At 46.9% G+C, this 6,909-nt stretch overlaps 1 long non-coding RNA gene across 1 annotated transcript; it reads right to left on the bottom strand.

Annotated features, from left to right (window-relative positions):
- Positions 1 to 2,105: 2,105 nt before the first annotated feature.
- Positions 2,106 to 6,047, bottom strand: LOC310714511. Its single transcript, XR_014529853.1, has 3 exons — positions 5,966 to 6,047; positions 5,441 to 5,519; positions 2,106 to 2,663 (listed from the first exon to the last, which is right to left on the bottom strand). It is a non-coding gene; the product is annotated as an uncharacterized lncRNA (long non-coding RNA).
- Positions 6,048 to 6,909: the final 862 nt, after the last annotated feature.

Raw genomic sequence — 6,909 nt, 5'->3', positions numbered from 1 at the left:
CGGAACGAATTAAGTACTTAACCCGAGGTACCACTGTAATGACCTCACTCCAGCAATTTCCTACTTTATTTAGGTAAAGTCTTCCTCCATCCAAAAACCTGTGTTTTCTTTCACCTTAAAAATCAGCAACACCTAACCAATGTTTTTGACTCCAGCAACACCTCACTGGTGAATCTGCTGTCACGCCTTGAGCATCATTGTATCATTGCACAGCAACATTATTGCTTGGTTGATCATTCACTCCATCCTTTAAAATAGAAATAAAAATCCTGCTCGTTTCCTTTCTCACATATTTAATTCAATTTTTTCACCTTTTGAGAGTTTCAGTTCAGATTTATCATGCCAGCAGTTACCATGAGGGGAGTCAAAAGGACTGTGAGCTCTCGGGGCCTAACCAGTCACCTTTTCCAGTGTTCATGGCTTGCAATAGGCAAAAAGAAATTCAGACCTTCCATCCTAAGGCTGGTGGATTGGTAGCGTCATGGTAGAAGGCCCATTGCCTGCTGCTCACTTTGTGCGTCCAATGTGTTGGTCACATCTGAGTTGAGATAGAAGATGGACAGCCTGTCTGCTAACTTGACAGGAACAGAGACAATATGGAAACAGAGCTTTTATTGAATATCATTGGTTGTAGAGTGAATTGTGGCAGCATCACGTAAGTATAGGGTTAACAATCCTGCATCTTTTGAAAGCTACTTGATTGACAGAGGAGATACAGCTTCTGCTGTCACTGCATCCCCATGCTGAGAACACCGGCACCTGTTTCTTTTCTGCCTGCACTTTTGAACAGCACTTGAGCTCTATTAAGGGGAAAGGTGGCAACCCTATAGAAACGACTAGCTTCCCATTGGTTGCTGCTTGTCAGTATCTTTTGTGACCTTCAAAGCAACAAGTGGGGAACATCCTGGAAGTACTGGATGGCTGTCCGTGGAGAGATAAGGGATAATAGAGCGCAACAGTCCGCAGCTACTACAAGTGGTACCTATGACTGGGTGTGCATTAGAGGTGTAAGTGAATCACTGAGAAAGAGTAGGGCCACCTTCATAAGCAGAGTGCATTACAGAAAAAAGAAAAAAGGATTGAAATCTTCAGCCTAAATTCAGCAGATGTTTTGATTCTCCCTAAAATATCACTGGGACAATTGAATGCTTATTTTTGGCTGTTCATTTTCACCTACCTACCCGTAACTTTAATTGGCATGTGTTAGTCTGCAAGATAAATGATACTTTCCAAGAACAAACCTGGAGACTCGCTTACAGGTTGGTAAGAGCCCAACTGAATATTGTTGAATAAACATCATTAATGCCTCCCTCTTTTGAATTGAAAGTAAGCTTTCCAAAATTCTAATCTAACACTAGTGCAGTAGGAATAGGAAGAAGATATATAAGAAATTATTAATATTTTTTCATTTTTATAGAGGTGCATTTCAAGTTTTAAGCAATAGGCTGGTCTCATAGCAATCCTAATGGGTGGGACTCAGAAGAGGGTACAGAATTGCCTAAGGAGGCCTAATGAGTGCATGGCTGAAATGGGATTGGTTCTTGACTGTTTTTAGATATGTTGCTCACTACATTTAATGACTGCACAATTTTGTTTGGATGTTTCACTGTGTCCAGACTTGCCATGGATGTCTTGCAGTCATTACAATCCCAAGGAAAGGGTTGCTGTTGCCTGCATAGCCTATTCTCCAACAACCCTCCTCTGGTGAACCTTGTTCACATCAAATTCCAAACAGGCATTATAGGAAGTGTTGTACACTGTTTCTGCAATTTTAATAGAGGAAAGATTAATTAAATATTAATTCAGTTTTTAAAAGGAAATGAACAAACTAAGTATCAACTTCAAGCTTTGCACCACCACTTTCTCCAAACGCAGACGTATCTGCAATATGGGATAACATCCCATTTACATGTCAAAGTTGTTCAAGGACCTCTGGAATAATGTGTGTGAACTGTTTTGGACTTACACAAGAGCTCTAAATAAATGTCTAGTATTGTTATTGTTACTAGGGCTATAATTGAAACATTTATACAAATCCATACACTGAATAGAGTTTGTGGTGGTGTTCCCCTGCCCCCACAAAAATATCAACAAATTCAAATTTACTAGTTGTAAAGGATGTCACTCTTAAGTTCTTAAGAAGTCAACAATAATTTTAGTATGGGAAACTGAAGAAGAACGGGAAAGAGCCCACCCTGTTTTGTGTATTAAAATTTAACAACGGTATGATTAACTCGCTGATAATTTTAACTCCAATCATAATTCAGTTGCAAGCAGATGGAGATCTTGGATCTGTCCTTTTTGGAAAGCGAGAAACTCCCGTGTCTTCCAGAGGGGCACATCTGGACTGGGTGGGGGCACTCTGCGTGGATTATGCTTTAGGGTACCTGGACCTTCTGGCTGGTGAGACCCCCTTAGCCAGTCTTGCCTGCCAGTGCAAAGAGTGGGGGAACCTGGGGCTGTAGCCTTCGAGGGGTTGTGCATGGGCATGAAAGGGAGGAAGGCAGGCAGCGCTGCGACCGAGCCTGAGGCTCTCCTGGGCATCTCCGAGTTTTCCACCCAAGGGTTGCACTGGACATCCAGCCCCTGAAATGCACCGTCTGAATATCCCTGGAAAAGCAGCGCCAGGACCCCTAGAAGAGTTCCGAAGTACGTGTCTGCGTCTGTGAAGAGGAGAGAAGAGGTTCAAGATTACGATTGGTTGTGGGGAAGGATATTTATTGTTGCTGTTTTTGTTACACGGCTGGGCCTTTTGCGGTGTAATATGTGGAGAGAAGACAGGTCCCTGCTCCCAGCAGCTTACAATCTAACTTTCGGCAGACTTGAGAGGGCGGAGAGGCAAAGATAACAGCGGGGGGTTATGCGCAAACGCGAGCTCTCTTCTCTTTGGACTAGGGAGGTAAGCCAAAGACTCCACAAGAGAGGTAGGTACGCGGCCTCTCCCTCTTTTTGCATGCTGTCACCGGCGGAGATTGTCCCCGGAGAGGGGACATGGACTTTTGCCCCCCCCCCCTCCGTCCCGGTCTCCGCTCCCGCCGGGGTCGCCCTAGAGGGCCGCTATCCTGTTCCCAAAGAGATCGCCAGTGTGGTCTCCAATATCAGGTCAATCTCTGGCTGACTTTCTGCGGAGATCTTTCCTATACAGACCTCGTATCTGTATGTTAACGAGTGCATGCGTACTCCAGCGAATCGTTGTTAATTCCTTTTCCTTTCTCCTTTTCTTAAATATGTCAGTAAATATACATTTTCTTTAAAAGCGGAAGAAAGCTGCTCCGGGAGCAGAAACGTGGAAAGTTAAATTTGCAGCCTTTGCCTTCCGCAGGTAAAGCCGATTCCCATCTCTTCCCGCTTTGGTGCCCATGCTTTTCAGGCACTATTGGACACGGAAAAAGGCTCACGATTTAATCCTTCCTGTCAAAATTATGTTTACTGGGGAGGGCGGGGAGTGAAAGCGAGCCTTGAGTCCGTTGATAGTGCTGGGTTTCTGTTAAACGGGTGACTAAATTGCTTAGAGTGCCAGATCTCTCCGTCTCCCCATCTCCATCACACCTTAAAATCTACTTTGCTAGGCTGAGGTTACTCGTTCAGGTGTTAGTGGATTCAGGTAGGTCTCCTTTGCTTTTTGGAGCTTCTCTGTATTGGTTTGTTTGCTTCTCTCTGGACTGCTGCTTCTTTTTTTTAAGCATAGTAATACCATGACGGCGACTTAAGCCCTGTTAAAAGCGCCGCGCACATTGGCAGGACAATAAGAAGGAATAAGGAAATCAGCCAATCCAGTGAAACAAAGCACCTCGGGAGTAAACCGATACGTACCAATCCTAAACCACTTCGTGGAATTTAAGCCCATTTTATTTAGTGTGACGATATGCTCCCATGTAAACAAGCGTGTGCTTCAGCTCCAAGCCTTATTTCAATTGCAGCAATATTTCCATTTTCTACGTGCTGCTTTTAATGCAGGCGGTCAGCGCTGTGCATCGGTCTGAGAGCGAGCAGTTCGCCTCCATTTGGAAGAGCTGCGTTTAAGAAATTAATATCCTGCGGGCAAAGGCATTACCCACCTTTTCATTACGCACATACTCCACAGTTTGCACTTTCCCTTTTATAGGTATCGAAAATCCCAGTGAAAATCAATTAAAAACTAATTTCAAGTTCCTTCGTTTGCGATCAGGTATTAAAAAATAAAAAGCTAGAACAATAAGCAACAAGCAATTCTTTGTCGAATGATGCTCAGGAGGACAAAATAATTTATTCCAGCGGGCTTTGTGCTTATGCACTGTAAGTAAATTCCGTTAAAGTTAGAGGAGGGGGTTGCTTCCAAGTATTGGGGAGAAGGTATGAAACCTGAGACAAGAGAACAATTAGTGTTGCACTTGTACCAGAAAGCTGCCATTCCTGAACCTAAAGAGATATAAAAACGGGGGGGGGGGGGCATCCCAGCGCCCTTAAAGGAAAGGCGAATCGGTGGTGGGATCGTGCCACTAGATGCAGTCCTTTACTTTTCAGTTGTTAGCATCCTGGTGTGGAATTCTAATAGGAAAATAGACAGAAGTGATGCAAAAATACATGCACGTAAATCTAAGGCCATCACCCGGCGAGAATGTCTCCTGCACAACCCTCAATGGAACTAATGACCTGTAAAACCCAAAAGCAGCTCCCATTTGTTTGAACGGAGCTGGCACAGGAAGACTTCCCCTGCTTAGACAGTTCACCAACTTATTACACTGATCACTGGGATTTTGAAAAGCATAATTTATTCAGAGAATTTATGTACCCACCCACATCACGCCCTTAAGGATATTAAGAATATATTGTATATCAGGGGTTTTGTTTTGGTTAAAAAAACACAAACCAAACACCCTGATATTACTTGGAAGAGAGCAATTATGTTACACTGAATGTCAGAAATGCAGGGTCCCTTGACCACATGGGAACGCCGACAATTTTGGTGGTCCCTTTTTGTACACTTCGAAAAGGAGGACACAGACACAGATTAATGCTCTCCTTCACCTAACGTAACTGTCAGCAGTCACCGGTGTTACGTTTAAAAACCGAGATTTGGATGTAAGGATTTTCGGACATTTACAAACAAAGAGGAAGAGCATCAACACTGCAATATAAATAGTGTAAAATACACACGCGATCCACAAGCATATATACTCATAAAGAGAAACATTGTGCATATTTTCCCAAACATGCGTGCACATTCAGATCACTCAAAATATTCCGAATTATGCCGGAATTACTACAATGAAGTGGTTTCCATGGGGGGAAAGAAACGGGCAATTCTGCCCAAGGAAGAGGAAAGTCCTCAAAAGTGCAGAGTTTTTAAAAGCAAAACAAAACCCAATTATTCTGTAATTCGCCCTGTTAAGTATACTGACAGGATGTATGAGCAGCTTTAGGGAAAAATTGCGAAGTCAGCGTAGTAATAAAAACTAACGGGTTGCTGAAATAGTGGACAGCTCCTCGCCAATCGCCTTGGTCCGCTGCTCTCCATAGTCCAGATTTTAAAGTGCCGCCTGCAGGAGAAAATAATTAGAACAGTCTGATCTATACTGTATTCTAATCAAACCGAAAAAGATGCGTCTACAGACCACGATGCAACCGGATTGTCACTGAAGTTGTAAATAAATATAACCCCCCCCCAAAAAAAAGGAAGGCAAAAGTGAAAGAAATAACCACTGTGAAAGTATGTGCCAAGTATCTCTACTTGCGAAAGCCCTGGCCCGAGTAATGCTACTTTAATAGTTTACTTGTAATACATTTAGAATTATTGAATTATTTAACTGCACTTTATAAATTCATCTGAGTGTTGTGCGTGCCTCTTAGGAGGAGGGGGGGCTGCATTATCAGGAGAGTAAAACGAAATAAATGAGATGTCGGCTATAGGAGCATTTATTTTCTAGTGCAAGATAATAAAAAGGGTGGAGTAGTGTGTGAAGCAAATAATATAAAAGTAATCTACCTTAAACTTTCTCCAACCCGGAAGCACAAATTATGTACTGGTTTAAGAAAGGCCGCTAAACAATATCAGGATGAGAGCGGTTTGCAGCGTCCCAAAGGCGTCTGCCCGCCAGACCTGGTCGCCTCGCTAGCGCTCGCCGCTTTCTCTTCTTCTCGACCGGGCGCAGCTGCGGGAGCGGGAGCGGCGGGCTGCGGACGCCTTTCGGGAGCGAAGCGGCCTCCGAGGCGGTCGGGGCAAGGGGGCTTTCCCAGCTCGCTTGGAGTGGAGGAGCCGCGAGCGAAGGAGCCTTGGAGGCGCCCGGCGGGGGAGAGAAGCGGGGCCAGGCCCGCGCCAAGCTCGGCTCTCGGGGCGCCTCCTTCGCCTTCGCGATCAGACGCGCGCGCGCCCGCGCCGGAGTGCCGCCGCCCAGGCCCAGATTGGGGATAATGGCAAGAGCGCCAGGAGACAATGACCCCTTTCGGAGCCTTCCCTTCTCCTCCTCGCAGACACTGTCATTTCAGAAATAGGATCATTTGATTTCATCTTGCACTAAATAACACCCAGCCGCCTCCAATTGCCGCCCTCGCGCGCTGCTCGCCTCGGAAAGGCAGGCGGGCGGGCGGGCGGGCGGCGAGGGGGCGCCGGGCTCCGGGCCGCGCGGAGGGAGCTGCTGGCGCTCCCGGGGGCCGCAGAAGGGGCGCGGGGCCGGGCTGCTGCCGCGCGTCTCCCCTCCCGGCCCCTCGGCCCTTTCCCCGACCCGGCCTCTCGCCTCTCGCCTCCCGCCCCCCGCGCGCTCCCCGCCTCGGCCGGGCAGCTTCCTCCGCGGCGCCTCTCGCTCGCCGCCCGCTTTGTCCTGGTCTCCGCCCCGGATTCCCAGGCCAGGAGCGAGAGGCGAGGGGCGCGCGGGCGGCGACGGGGCGGCCGGGAAGACGCGGGGCGCCGAGCGAGCTGGCCGGCCTGGGCGC

This window comes from Podarcis liolepis (genome assembly GCF_965112155.1).
Source record: "Podarcis liolepis genome assembly, chromosome: 8".
Classification (NCBI taxonomy): domain Eukaryota; kingdom Metazoa; phylum Chordata; class Lepidosauria; order Squamata; family Lacertidae; genus Podarcis; species Podarcis liolepis.
The sequence above is the reverse complement of the archived record's forward strand: the minus strand, read 5'-3'. Positions and strand labels throughout refer to the sequence as shown.